Here is a 26737-nt window from a genome sequence, read left to right on the forward strand (position 1 = left end):
ACTTTGTTTCAGGCAGAGGAGGATGATCTCTATCAGATGGTAAGGGTAACGGAACCAATTTGATATGAGCAGCGGGAATCCAGTGGTTCTTACCCTCTAATGGAACAGCAGTCAGGGTGGCTACCAGCACCTAGTATGGTCCTAATCAGCGTGGTTCCAGTGTGGTGTTTCTTTGAAAATGTTAAGCCATTAGCAGATTGCCAGGTTTGACCCGATGGTCCTCTCGCAAATTTTTGTCCGGCAAGCTATCCTTCACCTGCTGGTGAATAGAACGTAATTGTTCGGTCAATTGTTTACAATAATTAACAAGCAGTAGGTGCTCAATGTCCTTCAATGCTCGTGGTCTAGGAGCACCCCAAACATTAGCTGGTCTACCCATAACTATGTCAGAGGGGGATAACCCTGATTTGTATGCAATTGTAGTCCTCATAGAGAGTAAAGCTAATGGTACAGCACTGGCCACTTAAGTCCTGTATGTGAACAAACTTTAGCTATTTTGATTTTCAAAATTCAGATGTGTCGCCCAATTAGCCCCAGAGTCTGGTGTGATTAGCCATGTGAAATTTATTTTGATCTGCAGTACATTACACACGTTTTGTATTGTATAAAGTGGAGGCCATTATCCGTTATCCAAATCTGGTGAAATATTCTTTCAACATAACCTTTGCAGTGGAGATGGCTGTATTGTCTTTTAAGGCAAAGGCCTCTACCCATTTGCTGAAGGCACAAATTACTACTAGCACATATTTCAGATTATTACATCTTTCTAAATCAATAAAGTTAAAATGCAAGACTTCAAATGCGAAGGTACGAGGGTCAAAATTTCCTGCGGAGACCGTAGTCCCTCGGGCTACATTATGCTGTAGACATATCATACAATGTTTAACCACATTCTCAGCTGTTGTAGCAATCAATGAATTACACCAAACATTCTCCAATTGTTTGCAAATAGCTTTAGCGTGTAAGTGGGCGGGTCCATGGGTCATACGCATAACCAAAGGTACATAGGCATTAGGTTACATCCATTGTTCTCTGGACCCTGTAACCCAACATCCCTCTTCATTCTGTATAGCAAGGCTATCTTCCTGGAATTGTACGAACGGACCGAAAAAAAAGGTTCGACTGCACAACACCCCGCTCACCATACTATACAGTATAGTGAGCAGGGGTTGGAGGGGACACCCCTGCTGCACATCTGACACTGAAAAAAAACAGGGTCTACAGGGGTGTCCCCCACAACACCCTGATAACTATACTGTGTGGTATAGTGAGCAGGGTGTTGCGGGGGACACCCCTGCAGCACACCCGAGAAAAAAAAAAACAGGGGCTGCGGGGGTGTCCCCCCGCAACATCCCGCTCACTATACTTTATAGTATAGTGAGCAGGGGTGCGGGGGAAACCCCTGAAGCTGCCCATAAAAAAAAGAAAAGGACCCTGCAGTGCTGGTTCCCGATCACGGAAGTGAAAGGGAACTGGTGCCGCAAGGACACAGCGTGAAGAAAAGGTAAGTAGGGTTTGTTTATGTTGGGGGTGTGGTTGGGGGTGTGTTGAGGGTGGGGGGGTGCCGTGGGTGTGTCGTGGGTGTGGGTTGGGGTGTGGGTATGTAGTGATTTGCAGTGTTTGTTCGCATGGGAAATGTACAAACCTTTGGTGGTGCATACATTTCTTATGCAAACTTTTCCATCACAGGCTTTTCTGTGATGGAAAAATCATGCAGAACCATCTTCCCACCTCCTTATCTCCTCATCAGAGGCCATTGCTTATATCTCCTTGACTTGACTTACAGAGGTTTACTGCACCAGTCCTGAATCCTGGGCACATCTAAGATTCTCAACATTATACATCTCTGAGGTACAATCTAATGCTGGTTGTTTGGCTATGGAGCGTTAGAGATGACAACAGCCACAATATTAAGGAACCACACTGTATCCATGCTGGATATTGGTTCCATGTATAGTCAAAAATACCCTTTCTGCCCATAGTTTTCCAAAATTATGTGCCACTCAGAAGGCATACTGACTTGTCAGTAAAAATATTTACAGAAAGGTTTTCTGATCATTCACAAGCACGGGTCAAAGCTATGATTTCTGCTGCTTATGCTGAATTAAAGTGTATTCGTTTGGTCTCAACTATAAGCTGTGGTTGACCTAAAACCATACCTTCACATTGTTTTACTGACAAAGCTGCTGCTGCTACTGCGTGCAAACATTTAGGCAAAGCGCATGCAACAATGTCTTACATGGAGGAAAAATAACTGTGCAGTCTTTTGCATCCTCCATGTTCCTGTGTCAATGCAGCCGAAGCACATCTATTAACTTCATTCACAAACAAAACAACTACCTTATTGTAAACTAAAGCCCATAAAACGGGAACAGAACAAAGCGCTGTGTTCAACAAAACAAATGCCTCTTGATGTTCATCAGTCGATGGCACTGGATCCTATACATGTTTAGTCGTGAGTTGTATCAAGGGTTTAACAATAAGTGAAAAATTGGGTATCCATTCTCTACAATAGGAGGCAGCACCTATAAGTGCTGTAACTTATTTTTTGTTTTTGGTTGTGGCATTTTAGAAATAGCTTGTATTCTGTCAGGTGCTAGTTTCCTACTCTTTTTAGACTGGGGGTACCCAAGATACGCTACCTCCTGTCTACAATACTGACATTTTTTGGGAGACGCTTTATGGCCATGTTGGGCTAGATGTGACAATAACAATAAGGTTGCATGTTTGAAGAGTTCCTCCGTGGGAGCTGCAATAAGCAAATCGTCAATGTATTGAATCAATGTAATAGATACGGGCAGTTTCAAGGAATCCACCTGTTTCTTAAGATCCCTACTGTATGTACTTGGACTTTCTGTATAACCTTGTGCTATTCTAGTGAAAGATCTGCTTTCTAGATGTAATGTATGCTAAAACATGTATTTTTCAAATCAATTACTGAAAAGTATTCTGCAAATGGTGGTATCATGGTAAGAATGGTGGTAATGTCTAGAACTATTGGAAACTGAGGTACTACAATTTTATTGATTGCTATTAAATCAGTTACAAAATGATATGGTAGGTTTGTGTGCCCTTTCTTCTAAACAAATAGGGCTATTACATACCCTCCCCGTTATTTCTTCCATGATCCCTTGTCTTACTAGGTCGGAGACAATTGTTTCAAGTGCTGAATAACCGTCAGGAGATACATTGTACTAGGGAATACGCGGATAAACTGCTCCCTGCCATATTTCTTTTTTTACTGGGGCAATATACATAAGGCCAACGTCAATATCTGATACTGCCCATAATGCATCAGGGATATTGTCAAACTCTGGTGGGAGAGGTTTTGCTAAAAACAGATTAATTTTCGAAGGTCATACTGTAATATGTACTCCATCGGGAGTGCAATAAATAGTAGCATACAATTTATTCAACAAATTCAAACCTAATACATTTTCTCCACACTGTGTAGTAAAAAAAAAGGTATCTCGCTAGCTGATGATCCTAAGAGAACAGGCACTGCAGCTGATATTTTACTAGCTACTGGTGATCCAGCGAACCCTTCTGAAATATTGGTATGCCCATGCAAAGGAATATCTGGAACCTTAGCATGATCTATAGAGCTCTTTTGCGCCCCTGTGTCTGCTAAAAAATTGATGCTCCTGTCTTGCAACTCTCATGTGAATGTAGGGTCCTGGTTGATCCACGGAGATGGGGTTTGGTTCCATTTTCATTTGAGGGCTATCCTATTTTGAAAAATCCCAAGAGAAATCTCAGTGTTGTATTGATTAGTGGCAAAAGTATTGTTTGGATTATCAATAATGTTGGAGATAATAGGGACTGTAGAAGTTGCAGCAGGGCCAGCCGTAGGCCCGGGTGGTACCCATCCACCCTTACCTTCTACCTGTCCTCCCTGACATCATCTTCCCCTTCTTTGATACATTCCACTTCCCATATTCCACAAGACTGAGCACTGTGCCCTTCAGTGGCCCTCCTGCTTGCAAAATGCACACTGATTGTGCCCTGGCAGTGAAAATGGTACAAATGGAACAACACCTCTGCCTCTTGGGCCAACAAATGGCCCTCCCCTAGTTCCCTGTTGTACCTGCTGTATTAACACTCTTGTTTTAAGATCCACTCTCTTCTTCTCTGCTTTTTCTTTTTCCACATTCACTCTATTTTCGTAATATTGAGCCATATGCAGAATATCTGAGTGTTTTAGTCTGCCAGGCTCTCTCTGATAGCATTATAAGATTGCTAATTTCTGGTAATAATTGCCAAATGAATATATTTACAAATAACTGTTTCCCTGCCGGTATAGCCATTTCTTATCCTGAAAAACCAATAAATACTTGCTCAAACTTATTAAATTACTCAGTTACCCCTTCAGTTTTATTTTGGACACATGCGGCAAGCTTGTCCCAATTGATCTTTTTCTCGGGTACCACCCTCTTAAGTTGTGCAACTATCATAATGGTAAGGTTAAGCACTGTGGGAGGGGGCCTTTTGCAGGCTGTCCTATTAGCTTCAAGTTGGTAAAGCGTATCCCATGTCCTTCCCAAAGTTGCAGGGTGATATTTCTGATTGGCCTCAAAATATTTGATGGCAAGATTACTGAAAATAGAGTTTCCAGATCAGTAAAGATGGAGGTATACAAAATGGCCTCTAATTTTTTATAAAACCTGGTAGGGTTATTTCTAATGTCAGGGATTGTCTGTTTTAATGCATTTAATTCTTGCCTGGAAAAGGGCACGTGAACAAACTGAGTATCATATTTAGCAGGTTGCCTAATTGGTTTCCCTTGGTTATCAAGGACAGGATTTCCCTGAGCATCAAGCGTGACATGCTGTGGTATATAAGCAAGCAGCACCTCCCGCATAGGGAGCTGACAACTAGGTGGTTTACGTAATTTTAAAAGTGCAGTTAAGTGTATGAGTTGCTCTGAGATACTCATTGTGGATGCTTTATCTATTATTTGTTTAAGATGTTCCAACTCCGCAGAATTCTCTATCTTGCCTTCCTCATTTTTCTGCTTAATTGCATCCAAAATTACTTTCATGGTATGCCTCTGCATCTGGGGGGGTAAACTGACAAAAGGTTCTGCAAATAACTGAGAGAGGTGTCAGAGTGGTAGCCCATTTGAGAGTGGTACATGTAATTAATTTTAATTTCTCATCTGATATGCAAGTTTATTTACATACTATGGTATCAGCAGGCTGTTGTACATATTCAGAAGTATGGTCTTCAGCTTCTGCTTCCAATCGAGCTTTCTCTAGTCCATTCATTTCACTAAATATCTCCCAAAGTCCTTTAACATGTGTAAAAGTATCCTATCCTTCTCCGTATGACGAGAAGGCAGCTAAATTGAAATCTGGCAATTCCATAGGAACTACCGAAAGCAATTTTTTTCCCCACTGGATCAGGATCTCATCACCCAAACATTCTAATAGAAGCAGTCACTCAGAACCTTCGGTTTCAAGTACTTCCTCGACTGTATTCTGTTTGACTCTGCTCGATGTGAGCCGAATAGCCTAGTCCCTTAGTTTTTTTTGTTGGGTAGGCATTAAGACAGCCCGCGTATTCCTAACTGTTACCCTCACCTGACTCCCACGGAGGCGCTGGCCTGGTTCGCGCTGCTGTGACCTCTTCTAAGGTGATGCGCAGGGTTCGGAAGACGGACTGGACCGAGCCCCCAAATCTGGCTTGTCTGGCTCGCAGAAGTATCCTTCTGTAGGCGAAAATAGGGGATTAACTGTCTGCGGGGTAATGAAGTCGGCCTCCCACTTTCCCCTCTCACCCTCCTTGAAACCCTTCTGTGATTTCTCGTAGCGTCTCAGCTTAGGGTCTGGAAGGACGAGCTCTCCGTCCTGCTTCTGATGCAGGGGCGCGTTGGTATCCAGTTACTTCACTGGATTTTCTGATTGGTGAGAACCAAACTTGCTTGGCTTCCAGGTAAGTTTTTTGATAAGAGGTTCCCCTTGTGTCCATGCATTAATGCTAGTGTCTTTTTCCCCATAGGGGCCGGGGTACGGAATGCCCGGGAACAGGCACCGACCCGAGATGAGAGGTGAAATCCTTGTAGAAATCAGGTAAGTCTTTAATGAGCGTTTTTTGGTAATGTCTTTTCATTCGCTCATTAACGCTGATGTCTTTTTTTCCCCTTAGGGGCCGGGGTCTGGAAATGCCAGGATGCGGCGCGGACCCGAAATGAAGAGGGAATGAATCAACAGGTAAGTCTTAACATGGAGATTTAGCTTTCATTATTCCCTTCTCTCTCTCACCTTTTGTTCTGGTCTTTTTCTCCCTAGGCGCTGGGGCGTGACTGCGAATCCGGATGATCGCTGCTGAACATGGAGGCGCCCTGTAAAGGTGAGTGGAATGCGGCGCTGCAGCGATCGACGCGATGAGCTTTTAAATTAAAGTCTTCCTTTTCAGGATTGTCGGCGAGATGTCTCCGGGATGCATATTTAGCAGGTAAGGACTTTTCCTTCTTCTGTTCTCTTCTTCTCTTCCTTTGCAGGTGATCCAGGATGCTGGCAGGCGTGGCAGAAGTCAGGATGCAGGAGCAGACACGGTGAGCGTCCAGCTGCTAGTTGCAGAACAACGCGAAGCACGTGTGGTTGTTCGGGTGGGGTTTAAATAGCCTTGGAAGAAGTTCCAGGTATGTATCCTTCCCCGACCACGCCCGGATAGTAAATTAGTCCCACAGGTAAAGTAGTTCCTTTCAGGCCTCAAGGAGGCCGGTATCCTGCAGCATGGTCTGCATCAGGTAAGTGCACCCAAGCATTCCCATAATGAGCCTGGCAGGACTGATGTCTTTTATGAGCCTGGCGCCATAGGCGCCAAGACACTGTCCAAAGGGCCCCTATATGGGGTTGCTGGGTCCTTCCTTGGGGACTGGATGTCCGCTTTCGGGGACGCCGGGCTTGAACCGGCTCCCCGGGAGCGGGCATCATGACACTAACAAAGGGTTCTCATTTCCGTGCCTTTTCTTTAGTTAATGGGCCATGTATATATTCACTGGGAGGGTCTATGATGGTATCTGATATGTCATCTTCCTTTGGCGAGAGGGAAGGATCTTGGGAATCTGGAATAGTGAGAGGACATTTTGGGGCCGAGGCCCTAATACTAATGGGCTCTGTGGTTGACCATACAGGGAGGAGGTGCAGACGAAAGAAGAGGTTGACGGGGGTTATTAAGAATTTGTTAAGAATTTGTTCTATCACAGGATCTTGGGTAGGGGTAGGTACAACAGGGTAAATTCCTGTTATTTGTAACTGACAATCTCTGTCTATTATTTTGTTGGTGTTTCTGCTGATTATGAACTAAAACATTATCCGCCTGTGAGATATGTCTTCGAGCAAATTTCTGTTTGCGTTTGATTTTCTGCGTGACCTCCTAGCGCCAATCGTGGATAACATTAAAGGCGGAGGGTCTAGCCTTATTCTGTAATAATACAGATTCTAGATGCTGAATTATGCATACATCAAAAGTGCAATTTTCGAGCCATCGCAAGCAAGGCGTGTCTTTAGTCTGTTTGTGCCATGAACTGTTGAATACTGTAGCCCCTAAGCCATATTTTACATACATTGCATACGCCAGGGAACCTTCTGGGGGTGCAGGCTGACCAAATTCTAAGTTGTTCGCAGAGCAAACACAACAAAGTCTGGGCCAACATTTCCGCAGTTTACTGGGACCAGGCATCATATAAACACTTTGATTCTTCCTGGTAGTGAAGGTTTTTGAAAATATCTTCAGTTTAACCCAACCAAATAAGTCTTACCTGCCAAATAACTATACTCACCCACAAAGGTCTGTCTCAGTTGCCCTGGGCGAAATATTGCGTGTGGTCTGAAGGCCCCCAGCTGGGAGAGGGTGTCTATGGAGAGAAGAACACTGATCTAGGCTGGTGTCAGCTGCGAGAAATCAAATCTCCAAAATAGCAGGGATCCCCGAAACCAAACCGTCAATCGGCTGGTTTTTCTCCGTCATATATAGCAATCAAAGGGCCCTCGTCCTCGTGAGGCCCCACGTTGGGCGCCATTTTGAGATATCTAAGCACTATAATTCAAACAAAATAGAGCATCAGAGACAGAATTTCAAGATTGCAAGGCACATTTTAATATACACATACAATACACTCGAGCAGACTTCAGGTAAAACCATGACCAGTATTTCCTGGAGAGTGGAGAAGTGAATTACCTGAATGGTTCATGGTGTCACCTTTTATACAAAACTGAGCATGCATCAGCATAGGTCGTTTGTTGCTCATTTGCAAAAGATAATAATGCAAATATGTTAATACTACATACATAATCATTCAACCAATCCTTATCTAATCTCAAGTGGGTAGGAAAAACTGTGTATTCGGCAGATGTTCTTGCTATGTCAAGAGTCTTTACTTTGCTTCTGGCTCAATCGTATACTTTGTAAACCAGTTCACGGTCAGTGACTTGTGTTTGATGTCATTAAAACTAACCCCGTCTGCCCATCATTCCAACAATGGTAATCCTATTTAAGCAAGCTTTCAAAGAGACGTTTTATGGGCTGATAAGAACGAAAAGGCTGAACACTGAGATTTAATGTATAATTAACCTTCGATCAATGCTGTCAGCCTTTACACAGTATTAACCAACAGTAAGAGGCTCTATTAAAACAGGTTTTCCTCCTCTGCTAAATAGGAGGACATGCTTTTAATCTTATTTAACCTAAGTTGTCTCAGTGAAGGCCAAGACACTAAAGCATACCCTCTGCACAAGTCCAGTTTTTCCCAGAATAACATGTTTTTGTATTGAATAAAGGAAAAAGAAACAGATACTACATTTCTATTTTGATTCATTTTGTGAAATTAACAAATGCAACCTTTTTTGAACATCACAAGAAAGCAGGGTTTTGATCGCAAAAATGTATTAGCTTAGGGCTATGCAAATGCACATATTATATGCACATATTATTATTATATTCTAACACTGTGACGGTTTAAACAAAACCCATCACACATTCAAAAGTCTTCGATATTGATATCAAGAGGAGCCAAGCCCGAATGAGGGAGATCCATATCAAGAGGATCCGAGCTCAAATAAGGGAGATCCATGTTGTGAGCCCGAACGAGGGAGACCAAGTGTGAATATTGTGATAAAAAGGGGGTGTCAGCTTGAAGAGGGAGACCAATGATGAAAATTGAAAGCGAGAACTTGTGTGTGTGAAAATCCTGATAGGATTGGAACTTTGAGACTTGTTTGTTACCACAGACCCTCTGCAGTAAGAGACTGTTATTGGAAAGAGGCTTTGTAAGAAGGCCCTGATGTCTGTGCTTTGAACTGTATCTTCGTGGCCAAGAAGCCAGAGTGTGACTGAAGCTTGAACGCGCCTTGCCCCGTGCTGAAAACATGGGGAAGGGAAGCCAACTGCTCAACCGTCCTGACATATTATTTCTTGAACACTTTCCTTTTGCATACATCATTGTCCCACACTCTTTTGTATTTATAAGTAAGGATTGGCAATAGGTTTATTAGTATAGGCCCTTTTATTTGACAGAGACTTGACTAGGACTGAGTTATTATTATTTGATGGTTGTGGCTTTCTCCTATCCTTAGTTATAGGTTTAGATAGGCATTCGACCAACCCATTTGAAGTTTAATAAATACCCTTGAACTGTGATCACTTGTGTCTGTCTTCACTGTTTGATGCCATGCCTTCCTTAAAAAAGGAAAACGGACAGTCAAGAGAGGGTGCAAACAACCCCAAAGTGAGAAAGAGGGTGCAAGCAACCCGAAAGAAATACAGAGAGTGCAAGAGGCACGTTAAAGGGCAAATGAAGGTGCAAAAGAGCATGGTGAGAAACTGAAGGTGCAAGAGAGCACAGTGAAACATAAGGAGAACTGTGCAAGAGGCACAGAAAGGTGGAAAGAAGGTGCAAGTATGCACAACAGAAAAAGAAGGTGTATAGGAAGCACAGTAAAGTGGAAAGGGATAGTGTGAAAGAGGCACAGAAGAGGAAAAGGTGCCAAAGAATAAAGAGAGGGGTTAGAGGTCAGAGTGGTCACGCCTGGGAGGAGCAAAGAACCTGGTGTTCTCAAAAGTCTCTGATAATACCCCCATGAAAGAACTGTGCATTGAAAGGTACATCTCGACAAGAGGACCTTTTTGTTTGTTTGTTCAACTTTGTAAAGAGGGGCCAAGACTTGGGGAAGGTAACCCTAAGAGGCCCACTAAAGACATTGGCCCTCATTACGACCCTGGCGGAAAGTGACTGACCGTACCGCAACAGCGTAAATAGCGTTTCCGCCATTGCACGAAGGAGCAAAGAGCGGTCCATTCCGACCCATCGGGCACGAGCACCACGCCATGGCGGAAGTGCAAAGTCCGCGATGGCGCAAATGGCCCCAAAACAGCCCACACCGCCGCCGTACGTCGCCCTAGGTGCAATACCGCCACCCATCACAGCGGACACCGCAGAGTGCGCCTACCGGAAAGTACGGTGACCGGAAATATACGGAAACGGAAGCAAAAACATGGGCCCGGAACGGGAAACAACCCGCCGTACACCTATAAAACCACTAAAACCACACTACCACTAAAAACACAACCCTGAGACACACCCCAACCCGTCATCCACCCTAGCGAAACCAAGTAAAATGGGAAAAGCAGCGAAGAAAGCGTGCGACCGCAAGCGGCAGGTCCACTTCTCCCGCGAGGAACTCACCGTGCTAACAGAGACCCTCCAGGAGAATGGTGCCGTCGTCTACTCCACGCAAATGACCAGGACGGCACTTGCGAACAAGAAGGCCATATGGGCTCTGGTAGCACAGCGGGTAAGCGCGGTGGGGACCGCACCCCGCAAACCACAACAATGCCGAAAGCGGTGGGACGACCTGCGGATACGCGTCCGCAGCATACTCTCTGCCAACCGCAACATTGCCACAGCCACCGGGGGAGGTCCTGAATCACCCATCAAGTTGACCCCCCGGGAAGAAATCTGTGCCTCCACCATCGGAATGGAGAGCATTGAGGGAGTCGGAGGGATGGAGAAAGGAGTGCAGACATCAGAAGAATCAGGTAGGTGGGCCAGATAAAATAATGCTAAAACCACAATGTCCAATCATGTGAAGTACCATGTGTCCACATAGTGCAACAGGAACACATGTCCAGGAGAACGTCCACACACATCGCCCTCATAGCGCACCTTAAAACCACAATAAATACATAAATAATTAAAAACCCCTAAAACACCCACCACACGTCCAGCAGGCACACCCTAACTGCAGGCTGCCAAACAACTGCACCCTCACCCCACACACAAATGAAAGCACCACTAAGGCCCCGACCCAAATCACCCTCATGTACCACCCCAATGCATGTGATACAATGCCATTCCAATACCCACAGACCCATTAATAACCCTCGCCCTCCTTTACTCCACCACAGGGTCCGATCCAAACGACGAGCATCAGGACACCCCTACCAGCACACCTGCAAAGAGGGCCAAGACCAACGGCCAAAGACCCTCCACCTCAGCTGCACGCATCAAGACACGGCAGCAGCACCATAGGTGACACCCCAATGATGGCAGCATGCTCCGACACGGAAGACGGAGATGTCGAAGTCAGATCCATCCATGACCTGTCCCAATCCCCCTGTCTGTCCCATCCCGTACAACATGAGAATACCACGCAGGGGCACCCACAAGACGACGACTGGCCATCCCCCCCAAGCCCTGTGGCAAGGCAACATGAGGTCGACAGCCCCTCTGTGACCCCCCCGCAAATGGCCATGGCCCAGCAGAGGCAACAGTCCCTCGACAAGTTAATCGGGCAACAGCAGCAACTGGCCACGCTCCTCAAGGACCATGCCGATGAATGTGGGGGCACTAAGGCAGACATAGAAACAGCAACTGAGACACTTAGGGCAGAAATGGAGAGAAGTACAGAGACACTAAGGGCACAAATGGAGAGAAGCACCGAGAGCCTGAGGGGGGAACTGCATGCGACGTCCAAAGACGTATGTGCCGAACTTGCCGCAGTGCGCCGTGTGCTCACTGAGCTCTCACAAACCCTTAGGGACATGCATGGACGTGAGCAGGCAGAGACATCATCCGTTGCAAGTTCCGTCCAGGGCAGCCCCCAACGTAGATCTGGGAGGAACCTGCGCTCCACAGGCAGGGGTGCCCCTGATACCCGCAGAGGGGGCTTGCACTAGCGACAGCCCACTGACAATGAGCATCTTCGGACACTGGTGTTCGGGGGGGAGGTAGGAGGGTGGAGGGGGTGTGTTGGGCTCACTTGGGTGGCGGGTCGATAGGGTGTTCACCATGATATCACATATGCCACAAACAAGTGCACGATCAACCAATGAGATGTGTCGACGATGATCATCATGTACTAGGCCATCCTAGGCGTATAGTCCATATTGTGCATGTACCAGACACACACAGTGCCACGAGTCCCGTGTCCATGTATCAGCCACCAGGCGTGAGTGCTAGAAGCATGCATCAATGACATGCTGACGAATGTCACGGCCCTCCGGCGCCTCGCAGACTCCTTGAGGTGCTGCCACATCCCCACCCTCATCATGACCATCTTCAGGTGCATGCAGTTCTGCGTCAGGGGGCATGGGCACATTTCTGCGTACGCACATGTTGTGTAGCATGACACATGCCATGACCATCTTTGCAACCTTCTCATGGCGGTACAGGAGTGCCCCGCCAGACCTGCTGAGGCAGCGGAAACGACCCTTCAGTAGGCCGAATGCCTGTTCAATGACTACACGGGTACGTGAGTGGGCATGGTTGTAGTCCTCCTCATGCTGGTCCCGTGGGTTCCGGACTGGTGTGAGGAGCCATCTCTTCAGTGGATACCCAGCATCACCTGTATGTGGACGATAAACGTATGATGTGGGATGCCATTGCTACGTACGCACCCCCCCCCCCTTCCTGCCAGGTCATTGCCGCATCACATACCCCACATCATCATGCATGAAAAGAGACTCACCGAGTAGCCAGGATCTGTTCCCTGCGTGTCGCTCCATGTAGCGTGGTATAGCAGAGTTCCTCCAGACCATAGAATCATGGGTTGATCCAGGGAATCTGGCACAACAATGTGTAATGATCCTGTTGGAGTCACACACCATCTGTGCATTCAGGGAATGATATTGTTTTCGGTTGCGGTACTGGGCCTCCATGGCATGTGGGACGACCAATTCCACATGGGTGCAGTCGATGGCACCAATGCAACCCGGTATGCCGGCAAGTGCATGGAATCCCACTTTGGTGTTGGTAATGTCCTGCTCCGAGCGTGGTAGAGAGATGTAGTCGTCTGCGTGCTTCAGGAGGGCATCGAGCACTTGCAATGGTGTCCGTGAGAACAGTGGCTGTGATATGCCATGCAACTGTCCGACTGTGTGCTGGTAGGTGCCTGTGGCCAGGAAGTGGAGTACAGACACCACCTTCAGTAGGGGTGGGATGGCGGTTGGCCTGTCTATCATGCTGACAAGGTCAGCCTGTGTCATGTCCACTATTGCGGCTATGGTGTTCCGGTCCAAACGGTAGAGGGCGTGGATCTGCTCATCAGTGAGGTTGAACGGATGTGCTCGGAGGCGTGGGATTGCGGGCTGCCTGCGTGGTGGTAGTGGCTGTGCTGGCGGCCCTTGCGGGCCCTGCCTTGGCCTCCTCCTCCTCCTGCGTTTCCTCCGTGCGGCCGGTTGTAGTTGGTGTTCGTCTTCTTCTTGGAGTTGGAGTACTTGCAGTGCTATCAGGTCCCCCAGGGCCAACATCGCGAGTCCTGCCGGTAGCATTTCGGAGTGGGTGTGGTTGTGGGAGGAGACTGGGTGTGCACTTTATGTGTTTTCAGGCTGTATGGCCTCCACCTGTGGTGATTCATTCCACCTGTGCAAGCTGCTCTCCCCTTTGGCCGAGCACGTCCCGCACACAACGCTGCTAATCGTGGAACGGCATCTTGCTATTGCAATCATGTATTTGTACCCGATGGCCGTGTGACATTTGTTGATATGTACATTCGGCTATGGTCCCATTGTTTTACATACAATCTTTGCAGTCGCGAACAGACTTGTGATGGGTCAGTGGAACGTAGTACTCGAGTAACGGTGGGCCCTCATGCATCACTGTACAGGGTTGCAACGACGGGCGGGGCGTCCCATTAGTGGGTGATGGCAGTTGACATTTTCACACACAGCTGCACTAGCTGGATTAATTTGTGATTTCAAACGGCCACAGATGCCTTTTCGTACGTGAATGTGGCTCTGTGTACCATGATGGGACAGGGCGTCACACAAGTAGTAGCTGGTCATTCCTTGCGGATGCAGCCCACAATGGTGATATGTGTTTTGGAGTTCATGGACTGATGGCTGTATGGGCTTGGTGCTTTAGTTGTGCATTGAATTTCTATTCTGATATGGCCCGTGTAGCGTTCTTCTTTGCGAGTGATGTGGCATATTCCTATTTGGGGAGCGATGTTTTGTGAGGAGATCTGCATTGGGTTCCGGTTTCGGAGTATAGTCGCGTGGTACTGTGCTGGGCGCGTTTGCCTACGGAGCCCAGTGAGGTCAGGGATGGGGGATGCCAATATGACTGTTTGGATGTTGTCATGCTCAGGGGCGGGGGATTGGGTTTTGTGTAACAGACGACGGTCAGCCAGGTGGACTGGTGGAATGTTGTGAGTTTCGTGATATTGCTGGTCACAGGTGCCTGTGTTTGCGTGCGTTTCGGGGGGGGAATGTGGTCATGTCCATTGGAATGGCTTCTGTATTCGTGCCATCTGTGCCCTGCAGCTCCCATTGGCCCCTCTTGTGGATCTTTTGTTCGTTGGCATGCATGGGTGACTTGTACATTTCACTGGTAGCATTGTGACTTCATTGCACCTACGAGGAGTTGTGCTTTGTGGGCAGGGAGCGGTGTACAGGCACTCAGTGGGGCCGTTTACGGTTGATTCGCGATGCCGTACTTCTCACCATGGCGGAATGGTGCTTTCCGCCATGCTTGATGGCGTTAGGTGCATGTCCGCTAGGGTCGGAATTGGCGTACCCTTGCGCCATGGTGGTATTTACGGTTTGGCATGGCGCGCGCGCGCGTACTTGGTGCAGTTAGCGTTGGCGTTCACTACGGTGTCGCTAATGACTTCGTACTTTGCGGTGGCGGGTCATAGTCGCACCGAGCGCTATTCGATGGCGGTATTGCATCTCCGCCATCGTTTTCCGATTTCCGCCAGGGTCGTAATGAGGCCCATTGTTTAACTTTGCGAAGAAAGGCATAGATTTGGGGAAGGTAATCCTGAGAGGCCTAACGGGAACTGTTTCTTTTTGTTTGGAACTGGAAGGATCAAAGCTTGGGGAAGGGAACTCCAAGGGACCAGAGACATTGTGAACTCTCTTGACTTACGGCAACAGCCCTGCATGGAAGGTTCCGAGGGCAACCCTTTTGATTTGAACTGTTTTGAACTGGCAAAACTACACCTATTGGCAAGACTATGTGAAACCAGCTGTGGTTTACACAACAGTTTCCTTTGAGTCACCCTTTTTCCTTTAAGAAAATCCCCTATCGTGTTTGGTTTAAGAGGGCAAGCATAGGTTTGGACACAGATGAAGGACATCGACGGCCCTCAGAAGCATTAGTTGAGGCAATAATCCCCTGTTAGTTTTGAGTCTGTGTCTCTCCTGATACCATGCCTGTCTCACAGGTGACATGTAGATGTTTCAGTTCCATTTGTGAGGAATGAGGAAAGCCACCTTAGTGCGGATTCCTGTATGCCACATTCCAAGTGTCTTTTTATTAGTGTAGCGGTGCTAATTGTGTCTAATGCTGCAGCGGTAAGGAGCAGCTTGTCAGCACACCCCTGCACATTAAGGGTTTGTTTGCATTGAATTTTGTTTCCTTATGGTTTATTTTTCGTTTGCTTTCCTTGCCATAGCCGGCCTATCTTGGCAGCCCCTCCGACACTTCCTGACTGCCTCCCGCCTCCCTTTACCCCCCCAAGTGCTCTTAATGGGCCTGTGATCCCTTGCAGTAACTCCATCCAGGGTTAGGCCCTGAACACCCCCCTCGTCGGCACTTTTCATCCAGCCTCGAGGTAAGGAACAGCTTGCCAGCACACCTCGGTTCATTTAGGGTTTGTTTAAATAGAATTTGTTTTTTATCTGGGGGGTTTTTCCATTCGCTTTCCTTGCCATGGCCGGCCTCTCTTGCCAGCCCATCTGACACTCCCTGACTCCCTTTCCCATCCTGCCTCCTTTTTCCCCGCCCCTGTGTTCTGATTGTGCCTGTGACCCCTCGTAGTAACCCCATCCAGGGTTAGGCTCCGGAGCAAACCCCATCGTGTGCACATTTCATCCAGCCATGAAGTAAGGAGCAGCTTGCCAGCACACCCATGTGCATTTAGGGTTTGTTTAAATTGAATTTTGTTTCTTTCTGGAGTTATTTTCGTTTTATTTCCTTGCCATTGCGGCCTCCTCCCTCTTTATTTCCCACCCCATCGCTCTGGTTGGCCCCTGTGTCTGATTTAGTATAACCTCTCAGGGTGGCCTCTGTCCGGGCAGTCCTCGGCTAAGGGCCCCAAGACAAATGGAAGCTCCTGAAGAAGCAGTTCCAATCCCTGTTTGCCGTGTTCACCTGTGAAGCCAGCCGCCGTCAACCAGCAGTGACTGATGAGGTAAGTGTGGTCTGGGTGGGGGGTACAGCAATTACTGTATTCCAGTAAAGCCCTACCACTCATTACCTTACATAAGATAGAACACCTATGTTAGCCAGCTAGTAAGTAGTTTTCGCGTCACAAATTGGAAAAGGAGTGTGGGAGCCCCTCTACCGAGAATGACCATGGGTCAAATACACTGCTCTATGGAATTTCTTCCACTCAGGAGGGTCTACAACCACATTTTAGCTCACTCACTACACCCTTCACAGAGAACAAATAACCATTTGCATACTAGTCTTTGTCCCACTGTCGCAGCCGCTGGCGACTGGTGTTTGTGGCGAAGGTGGAAACAGGGACGCCATTAAAGTGTTCCGTTATATTTTTCTCCTTCCACTAGCCACGGTCTAGTTGTTTCCAAGATGGCCGCCGCCATTCGTATATCTCACTCGGCTGCCGGCGGCTCTGCGCGTTGCAACTGAGTTCTTTCTCGCCCCCGTTGCTTGCGCTAGTGCCCTTTGACAGTTTGTCCTACATTTCGCCATTATCGGCGTCTGTTTTTCCTCCTCCTCCCGTTCCCGTTTGCTCTCTCTCTCACCTTGTTCCTCTTCCCTTCCCCGTTTGCTTCCCGTGCTGCCTCCCCCCGCTGCTCTTTCTTGCTCTCTTGGGTTCCCTCGGACATCTCTGATTTCTCCCGTTCTCGCTTGCCCTCCACGCAGTGTGTTACTCACCTGTATCTAGCAAACTTCTGCAGTCGGTCAGCACAGACACGCTGGCCTCACGGTCCCTGAGTTTCCGGCGGAGGACCGAACCAACTTGCTACGGATCCGGCGACTTCCATTGCCCTTACGACCACTCCGGACCCAGGGGTTTTTTGCCATCCAACGGCCTTTTCCCCTCTGGCTGTCGTGGAGCGGAGTCACCGAGGGTTTTCTCTGTCTTGGAGTCACGATGGCTTCCTTCCGAGGTAGACCCTATCTTCAAAAAAAGAAGAAACCATACATTGGACTTACCCGCAGAAAGAAACTGGACTATTTAGGTGAGGAGGAGGTGACCGGGGAACGCAGTAATTCTAGTGAAGATAAAGACATTGCTGACCTTCTAGCTGATCCCGTAGCCCATAGCGCCAGTCTTGATACCCACCCACAAGGGCAGTCCAGCACCAATATGCTAGGCAATTCTCCTCTGAACATGAATACCATCAGCAGCCCCAGCCACGTGTTTCCGCCTTGTTAGGCCTCCTCAGTGAGGTGAAGCTGAGCCTCCCATAGGCACAGTGAGCAATGGGTTCACGTTTGGATTAGCCTTGGTTACTTAGAGTGAAACCCCAAGTTTTACAAATATGAAAAGGATTGTGGGAGTCCCTCTACTGAAAATGAACATGGGTCAAATACCCTGTTCCATACAATTTCATCCCCTCAGGAGGGTCTACAACCACATTTTAGCTCACTGAACCCTTCACAGAGAAGAGATATCCATTTGCATATCAGTTTTTGTCCCAACCACAAGGACAGTCCAGCACCAAAATGGTAGGCAATTCTCCTCTGAACATGAGTACCATCAGCAACCCCAGACACCTGTTTCAGCCTTTTTGGGCCTCCTCAGTGAGGTGGAGCTGAGCCTCACTAAGGCACACTGAGCAAGGGGTCCAGTCTGGATTATCCTTGGTTCCTTATGGTGAAAAGCCAAGGTTTACAAATATGAAAAGGAGTGTGGGAGCCCCTGTACTAAGAATGAACATGGGTCAAATACCCTGTTTTATGGAAATTCTTCCACTCAGGAGGGTCTACAACCACATTTTAGCTCATGCACTGCACCCTTGAGGTGAAGCTGAGCCTCTCTAAGGAACAGTGAGCAAGGAGCCCACGTCTGAATTACCCTTCATTAGTGTTGTATAATGGCATGTGTTCATAATTGTAAGCGCATGGCACTCGATCACTCTTTAGTGATAAAGATACTTACATGATCCTGGATGAAGACACCACGAAAGTTATTAAACCAATCATTGAGAATGTCTTACTGAATGCCCTAAACAAGGAATGGATAACAGAATGCACTAGAAAATACTTGACTAACACATTCCCCATTATGCCCATCTTTTACAGACTTCCAAAAATTCAAAAAATCTATTACTACCTCCACTGAGACCTATAGTGGCAGCAACAAATAGCATCTTCGAACCATTAGCAAAATATGTTAATATACTCCTTCAACCAATAGTTTAGTAGACAACCACATACCTAAGAGATACCACCCATTTTTGACCACTGTAGAACAACTCACAGAATTTGATCCCAATTGGACTTTATTCACTCTCGATGTGCAGAACTTCTACACATCGATCCCCCAAAGAAAAGGACTGGATGCACTCTAAAGGGCCCTTTTAGGTGAAGAGTATTTTCTATCAGCCATAATCTTTACGTGGGAATTAGCAAAGATTGTATTGTTTAATAACTAGTTTCGATTCCAAAAAAACAACTACTTACAAATGGCGGGTACCTCGAAGGGATTCTCAATGGCTCCAGCCTATGCAAATTTAGTCATGTACGTTTTTGAGACCCACAATATCTTTCAAAACCCAGAATGGAAGTCAAAACTAGCCTGTTGGAAATGCTATATCAACAACATTTTGGGAATTTTGAAAGGTACCAAAGAAGAACTGGAAGGATTATTTACATATTTGAATGACCAACACAGCAAGAATCCAATTTACATTGGATTTAGGTACCCCAAGTGTAAATTTCTTGGACATCCTAATTACTCTGAATGATAACAGACTTATAAACTCAATTTATTGCAAACCAACGGATGTCAATAACACATTACATTATACAAGGTATTCCCATCCCACCTGAAGAACAATTTACCACTAAGTCAATACATGAGGATGCAGAAGATCATCTCAGACGACTCCACATACGTAGAAGAAGCACTAAATGTTACAAACCGGTTTAGAACAAGAGGGATCCAGACACGATCCTGAAAAAAGCTAAAAGTAAGAACAACATACTTAGAACAACTCTTCTCATACCCAAATCCAAACATTGTGAACCTCCATTTGTACACTTGATACAATTCTCGAAACAATGTTGACAAATCAACAGGATGAATAAAAAGAACTAGAAAATCACAAGGGTAGATCAGCAACTGACCAAATTGTTCTCAAAGCCACGATGATAGCCTACACTAGAGGAAGAAATCCGAGGGACACCCTTGTTAAACCTGAAAGACCTTTTTATCCACACCCAAATGCAGAACTTTTCCATGCCTTCACTGCGACCATTGCAACAATATCCAAAAAGGTGATCACATCATACACCCTTGCACTGGACAGAAACTGGAACTAAAACAATTTCTGCCAGCGATTCAACATTCCTTATATCAGGGCTGATCTGTCCTTGCAGTACATTTTATGTAGGACAGAAAACAAAGAAAATCAAGGAGTGCATTACAGAACATAAATCAAACGTAAGAACCAATAACCAGAAATAACCAGTGGTGAGACATTTTGCCGAAAACAAACACTCCATAGCACAACTAAAATGTATAATTCTAGAGACTGTCAAATCCCCACAGAGAGGAGGGAATACCAACATGCACTAAGCTAAGAGAGAAATGTATTGGATCCACAAGCTCGATTCAATGGCTACCAAGGGAATGAATGAAGAGTTCTTCCTCACGCCATTTCTTTGATTGGACATAACATTCTACATTGTTCCTACATCCTAAATGGAAATAGTTCTCATTGTATAAATAATTAAGATCAAGATAGGTAGTCAGACAATGATGGGACCACTTTAAGATTTAAACATAGCAACAATTAATCACTAGTATACTCACTTCTGTTTGTAATTCGATGGGGTCACTTCTGGTCTCCCATTATTGTCATCTTTAAAGCCATGCTTCAAAACAACATGACCAAGTGTTGGTTCATTCCAATTTCATTACTGACTGCATGTCATTATACAACTTCCACGTGTTGAAAAATATGTATCATCTATGTATGACCAGATGATTATATCAGCATGCTTAATATCATAATGCAAATATGTAGACTTAAAGCAATTGTACTAAAGTTCTATGTATCTACGCCCAATAATCGATCTAAGGACATTATGTATATATGTAATGACTAATATTACCAATGCACAAGCAGATTACAACTTGAGCAAGTACCCTCCACTTACCATTACAAACACATGTCGTTATACCACACAGATGGGTAAAAAAATATGGATTATCTACATAGTACCAGATTGCAATGTCAGTCTTTCAAATAGAATGATGCGAATATGTAAATACTAAAAGCGTATGTACCAAAGATCTACGTATTTAAACATAATGATTGACTAAAAGACATCATGTTATATGTTGACACGTCAACATCTGCATTAATTGGGCATGAGCAGATTACAATTGGAGCAAAAGTTATGCCATTGCAATTATGAGCTGGAAGCCTTATCACTAGTCTAGAAATGGTACAGGATAGGTTTTGAAATGTAAACCAGCGTCTGTATGTATAAAGCAAGTGCGTTTTGCAAATAATTACTGGTTAAGGAAACACAGTAGATAAGGTGTTATTGTGTATTTAGGCACATTTACAGAATATCAGCTGTGACAAAACATGCAGGCACTGCGTAGAAAACTGTACTAGAAGCAAACAATGATTCATAGAAATGACAGCCGTACGTCCTCGTGGACGTCCAGCACGTCATTTATTTTCAGCTATCTTTACCCACATACCAATGCTGCCGCATGGAGTACAACAGGATGTAATAACTCTCTATCAAATGCCGGTAAGTGGCATCCAAACAGAAACGCAATTACGTGGGCAAATCTAGAACTCTTAATACAATCTAGAGCCCGTTAATAAAATTACTGTCACTTCCATTTAGATGCCATGACATCAGTTATTCAGACGCCTTTTTATACAAAAAAGACCCAGCATCTTAGCGGCATACATCTTCTCAGTTTGGTAAGTTACATAGTAGAAGTAAACTCTCATGTACACCACCTCAACTAAAGGAGTAATCTTAAAACTCAGACCCTTGCTTTCATTTTTTAAAATATATATGTATCCCTATAGTTCCTGTGACACTGGATTGTAAACGTATTTATCACACTTCCTTAAGAAAGTAGGCAACTATCTTAGGATCACAAGCTAAGACTAAGCAACAATTTTAATACTTTGATATCCAAGTGTTAACGTTTGCAACACTCATCTAATGTCGACACTTCTGTTCCTTTTCAGATTTCCACTATTGGGAAAGGATACTGGTACCTTTGCACTGATAGCGCACAGCTGCACTACCGCAATACAGTATGTGTCAGGTAGGCAAGGCTATTTTAAGAATGTACAAATCATCTAACATTGATATATAGGACAGAAATTAATTCTTGTCACTGGCCTTTTTCACCAGCTTTTCTGGAACCCCTTTTAAAAGAGAACAACTATTGAAGGAGATCACTTTTAATACAGCACACTATCTATGGACAACCTTGAAGGTGATTTCCTTTTAGATACTAGATCTATCACTTATATAACGAGTATGCACGAGTATGAAACATACTGACCTGAGTGTTTTCATTTACTTTGTAGATTTATTAGAAAGGTTGAAGCTAGAAGTTTGAACCTAAAATTTGAACCCTATGAACTATTTTGTGCCTGATGAAGGGATTGAACCTCCCGAAATGTGTTGAGCTCAGTTTTTATTATCTGTATAATCTGTTTTCTGAAATTTTATGTATGTGGATAATAAACGTACTCACCTGTGCAAATTACTAGACGGAAAGAGTTGTTATATGAGAGATATTGTTCAGTAGAAACGTTGTCTAAGATTGTTAGCTCAACTAACTGTTGACTGATCTTTCAATCAGTATATGATGTGTGCAGGGAACGCAGTGTCCATTAATTTAGGTCACTTTACTTTTTCGTTTTTTCCCACTTCCCAGGTATCTCAAATCCAGGTGTTTTCTATCTACTGTGTCCCAAAGCTAGGAAATTTTTCCCACTTCACAGGTATCTCAAATCTAAGTGTTTTCTATTTACTGCTGTCTCTCAAATGTAGGCATTTTCCCCACTTCCCAGGTACATCAGATCCAGGTGTTTTCTATCTACTGCTGTGTCCCAAATCTAGGCAAATTTTCCCACTTCACAGGTATCTCAAATCCAGGTGTTTTCTACTTACTGCTGTGTCTTAAATTTAGATTTTTCCCCCACTTCCCAGGGATCTGAAATCTAGGTGTTTTCAGGGGAGAGCAAGGTGTGCCGCTCTCTCAAGGAGGGACCGCGTGGAACAGGGAAAACATCCCCCCGGAAGAACCCATGGGGGTGGTTATTGCTGCACACCAGAATGTACTAAAGGGGAAAGGATATGGGCGGCACTTAATCAGAACAGCAGGGGTAGGAAAGGTGCTGCCACTTAATAACCCTATTAAAACTCACCCTTCTGTATACACCTCTCAAACTCTGAACTAAGTGCAACCATACCTTTACAGCACAACAAACCACACACATGTCGCAACACCACCACAACAACGATACAAACCACACATAGTCTCGCCCAAGACCACATGGTGGCTAACAACAGAAAAACACACCTACGCTCAGTGAATGGTGTCACCGAACTGAAGCTGCCAGCAGCAGATCACAGCTCTCTTGCTCTTTTTTTCCCACTTAATCCTACTAACTTACCCATCTCCCTCCTTGCCTTACAGATCCAGCAGAGCCCTACAAAACCATACAGGTGACAACAGTGCACAGTATGAGCACATTTAACATAATAAAACATATGTCCAATAGTTTGAGTGCAGATTGGGTGCCGTTGGCTGAGTTTATTTTCAGGTCATCCCATATTGATAGGAGTGCTGATTCTGTTCCTCTCATTGGTCTGAAGCCGGCTTGCTAGTGGTAGAGTATTCCATTTGTTTCAACGTATTTAAGTAGAATCTTGTATACATGGTTCTCCAAGATCTTCGCTGGATAGGGCAAGTTGGATATGGGTCTGTAGTTGCATGGATCTTCTGCACTTTCTGAATCCTTTTTTACCAGTGGTTTGATGTATTCTGATTTGAAGGCAGTTGGTACGATTCCTGTTTTAAGCGATAGGTTCATTAGGTTCTGGAAGTGTGTCGCTTGCGTTTTGTGGTTGAGGATTTCTTTGAAGATGTCCTGGGGCAAAGGTCACTTGGAGATCCTGCAAGTTTGGTGTCCTTGATAAGTGTGGAGAAGATTTCTTCGGTAATTGGTTCAATGCGAGTGAGTCTTGCGGTAGTCTGTGTTTCACCTGTCTGTGGAACAACAGTTATGGTTGTGTTAGCGTGGTTCATGTTGATGGTCTGTTGGATTGTTTCTATTTTTGATCTTAAGTGGTTGGGGATGCTGTCACATAGTCATGTGTCCAGATGATGACTTTCTTGCAGGATGAAGATTTTTTTTATCTCTTTGATGATACTGACGAGTTCTCTATGTGGGTTGTTTGCCAATTTGATTCATTCTTGTAGCGTAGTGTTTTTTCTTTGCTTTGAGTACTGTTGATTTGTTTAGTCTATGTTGTCTTTGGTATTTTATTTTGCCCTCTCAGTTGTACTGTTCTCTCTATATTTTTTCCATTTTGCAGTTGTTGTTTTTTTAGTTCTTTCAGCTCATCTGTGAACCACTTTGCGTCAAGTTGTTTTGGTGTGGCTTTGAAAGGTTTTGCTGGTGCTAAGGGGTCTAGGGTCTCAGTGATCCAGATTCTGAGTGTGTTTTCTGCTACGTCTGGGGTTGTTTTGGTTGGCTAAATGTGTTAAGGACTCCATGTCTAGGCTCTTCCACTTTCTTTTCTTGGTGGGGTGTTGTATTTCCTTCCCGGGAGGCAAGCGGGTTTGAAGTTTGATACAGAATGATATCAGGTAGTGGTTGCTCCAGACCATTGGTGTAGGTGGCATGGATGCACATAGTCCTTCTCTGCAGAATAATGCCTCCAAGGTGTGTCCGGCGTTGTGGGTGGATCCCACTTTGCTTGAAGTGCAGTGTTTCCAGGAGTGTGCACAGTAAATTTGCTGATGTTTCGTTTTCTTTTTCAAACCAGAGGTTGAAGTCTCCCATTGTGACTAAGTTTTCGTCGTAGGTTGAAAGTATGGAGATGGAGTCCGCTAATGTCGTGAAGTTCAGGTTGCAGGATGGTGGTCTGTTTATCAGGAGGAACACTATGTTGACTTGGTCATTGAGTTCGATTTTTATGAGGAGGGATTCGCAGTCTTCAACATCGGATGAGGGGAGTGGTGTGGCTCGAACGTGCTCTTTGTGTATCATTGAGATTCCACCTCCTCTTTGGTTTTCTCTGTTGGCATATATTAATTGAAGTTGTCCGGTATGGCTTCCTGTGCAGTGGATTTGTAGTTGTCAGATGGCCAAATTTTTGTAAGAAAGAGCACATCTATGCCTACTTCGCATAGGAGGTCATGGATTTCTGTTGAGCGTTTTGCCATGAATCTAACGTTTAGCAGGCTGCAGTATAGCTTGTATAATTTTCCTTGCGGGTCGTTGTGTGTTCTTTTGTCAGTCGGGGTATGGGGCGGGTTTCTGTTTTTCACACCCCTGGAGCATCACACAACTCCTTCCTAGCCATGGAAGCCAAATGTAGTTGACCCCTCCCACCTTGGTTGGCACAGGCTCCTGATTTTAGCATATACAGGTGCCACGGGGCAGCCAATGGGGGGGAAGAGGGTTAGGATGAGGTTGTGCATAGGTATGGGATGTTAGGGCCACTGGAAAGAGGTTTAGGGTACTTGAAATGGATAGGGAACATAGGCAAAAGAAACAACCTGTTAAGCACACCATTGTTTTAGACCTGTGCAACACCTCCTATCACCTCCTGACACTAGCTAACACCCTTCTTCATTAGGATATAGCTTCACAACTTATGTAATATGATCACTTTTTCTTTTGACAATTCACTCCCCCCCTATGCAATACAAGAAATGGAAGCAGAGCAAACAGTCTTCAAGAATCCCAACAAATCACAATTTATATTGCAATACACAGTTCCAGTTCTCCCAGCAAGCTTAGGGAAAACAGGGATGAGTTTTAAACACAGGCGAATTACTTTAATGTGGTTTGCAAGGAAGTGAAAAGGTGCTAAAATTGCTTTTAATTCCCTCTAGAGGTTCAGGGTGAGTGAGAGATGCTTGTTGGTATTAGTTCAGGCTCACTTTAGCAATGCCCTATGAGTTATTTCCAGGTTGCAAACGGATTTTAACAAAGAGAAGCAACAAGCTGCTGATTTCTACAGATGAAGAAATCGGGCCAAATCGCAAATCGCGGTAAATTTCGCGAGTGCGTGTCTCGCGATTACGGGAAAAGAATGGGGAGTAGGAAGTCGGTTCTAGGTTCGTTGGAAATCCTAGATTCTAAAATTTCGTTCCTAGCCCAAACGGTTCCAGAGATACGGACGATTTAATAAAGGTAGTTTTTCGGATTTAAAGTACACTCAAAATGACAGGTGACCACTTGCAGCTGCAGAATTGACAGGTGACAGGATTACTAGGAGGCAGTTCTACTTAGGTTAAAATAGTTTGGATTAGATTATTTTAACTAAGAGATTGGGTTCTGCACAGTTCTGGCGGATACTCACTCCTAATTTTGAAATGAATGGGCCTCGTCACGGATCTGGTCAACTGGACTGGACGGTTCTGCTCACAGCGTCTGGGTCAGCTCTGCTCTGCTGGTCTAGCCTCTCTGGATAAGGCGGGTCAATCAGGCACCGGTTCTGCTCACAGCGGTCTGGGTCTGGTCTGCGGTTCCAGATACAGCACTGCTTTCTGGATACTGCTACAGGTTCTTGCAAAAATTCTTGGCAAAAATTCAAACAGCTCGCCCGGCTGTTGAATAGTTTGGTTTGTTTTGAGGCCTGCTGAAGAGGATTCAGGCCTCTCTGCTACAAATTCTGGAGTTAATTTCTGCTACAGGTTCTGGAGATTGATGGATTTGAAGTCTGGATCTCTGGATGTGAAGTCGTCGGTCAGCATGCTCCGCAGCAAATGGAATTGAATGTCCCTACCTGTCCCAGCAGTCTCTTTTTATGTGTTTTAAAAAGTGGGTGGAGAGGCTAGCATCCCTAAGCCTGCCCCTCTCT

At 45.4% G+C, this 26737-nt stretch overlaps 1 long non-coding RNA gene across 1 annotated transcript in view; it reads left to right on the forward strand.

Annotated features, from left to right (window-relative positions):
* Positions 1-26737, forward strand: part of LOC138498556 (uncharacterized) — a 293073-nt gene that overhangs the window by 26392 nt on the left and 239944 nt on the right. Inside the window, exons 2-3 of the long non-coding RNA XR_011278743.1 lie at positions 21871-21950; positions 22040-22124. This is a non-coding gene — a long non-coding RNA (uncharacterized lncRNA). The remainder of the gene's footprint in view (positions 1-21870; positions 21951-22039; positions 22125-26737) is intronic.

Source organism: Ambystoma mexicanum, chromosome 5q (genome assembly GCF_040938575.1).
Source record: "Ambystoma mexicanum isolate Mex_15411 chromosome 5q, UKY_AmexF1_1, whole genome shotgun sequence".
Taxonomy (NCBI): domain Eukaryota; kingdom Metazoa; phylum Chordata; class Amphibia; order Caudata; family Ambystomatidae; genus Ambystoma; species Ambystoma mexicanum.